The sequence below is a fragment of the Colobus angolensis genome, unplaced genomic scaffold (assembly GCF_000951035.1).
Source record: "Colobus angolensis palliatus isolate OR3802 unplaced genomic scaffold, Cang.pa_1.0 Scaffold475, whole genome shotgun sequence".
In the NCBI taxonomy this organism is placed as follows: Eukaryota; Metazoa; Chordata; class Mammalia; order Primates; family Cercopithecidae; genus Colobus; species Colobus angolensis.
This window is the reverse complement of record NW_012118210.1, coordinates 104,100-105,398: the sequence shown is the minus strand read 5'-3', so window position 1 is coordinate 105,398 and position 1,299 is coordinate 104,100.

Sequence of the window (1,299 nt, the reverse complement as noted above, 5' to 3'; positions counted from 1 at the left end):
CAGGATGGTCTCGATCTCCTGACCTCGTGATCCGCCTGTCTCGGCCTCCCAAAGTGCTGGGATTACAGGCTTGAGCCACCGCACCCGGCCACAAAACAATAAATCTTAATAGTTGGGGAGAATGCTGTTATCAGTGTCCTCTAGGAAGGCTGTTAGCTTATGGCTGTACTGAGCAGCAGTGCCATCTGGTGCCTGAGATCATGTGCTTCAGGCACCAAGCATCACAGAACACTTCACTCGTGGTCAGGGAAGGTGGGACTGATTCACGTGTTAGAGACACGTCAGATGGGAAAATTCAGGACCAAATTGGTGTTGGGGAATAACCATTCTCTGGTCTTTCAAGTGTAATAACTTATGATTCCCAAGAAACTGATGAATTTTCTGAGTGCAGACAAAATTTCCCCAAGCCTGCTCTCTCTGTTGGATATATGTAATAGAGAAAGTCAAATCAGCCCTTTGGGGTTCGTGGTAAAAATTCACTCACCCTTTGAAGCCTAAGGTGGCTCTTTACCTTCCAGATCTCTCAGCAAATCCCATGGGCAGAAATGTCACCTGCTTGCCATGTCTTTGAGGGGTTCAGGTCAGCCTGGAGAACAGGCTCCTTAGGTCAAAAACCTTGTTTTAAGAGCCACTGTGGTTCAGTCAATGTAACCCATTTGTGCAGAAGCCATGCTTCCAAGGAAGTTCTCAGGTAGGCAACTAGACAGCAAATCTGAGAAGCCACCTGTGAAGTAATGTGTCTTTTTCTCTGTGGACAAGAGATATCAGAAAGGTGCTTGATCTTGAACAATTGATCCGTGATGAACAAATGACCATTAGCTCTCCCCCAGAAGCTTCTGGGTTTGCTGAATGGAGCTGCGATTTTGATCCTCTATCAGACTCCAGAAAGATCCAGGAGTTCCAAGAACATGGCAAAGAGTCAAAATCTTAGCACAAGGAATTAAAATGCCAGAATACAAATATCCAACAGGCCTGGTAGTCATAGCTATCAACACCCTAGAATTCCACACTGCCTCACTGCAGTTGCTCAAGGATGGGTATGTTTCTGTCTCTGAAATTCAGGAAAAAGCCTTAAGTGCCAGAGAAGGTGCTTCCAAGACTGTCTGCAGAATTCCTTTCCTAGGATCTGTCCCTGGTACCCAAAAGGGCAGAGAAGGAACCCTAAGATTAGCATAGAGCCACTCATCTCTCCTCCCCTCCCCTCCCCTTCGTCCCATGCTTCCATTTCCTCTTGCAGTGAGCTGAGATCTGGCCACTGCACTCCAGCCTGGGCGACAAAGCGAGACTCCTTCTCAAAAA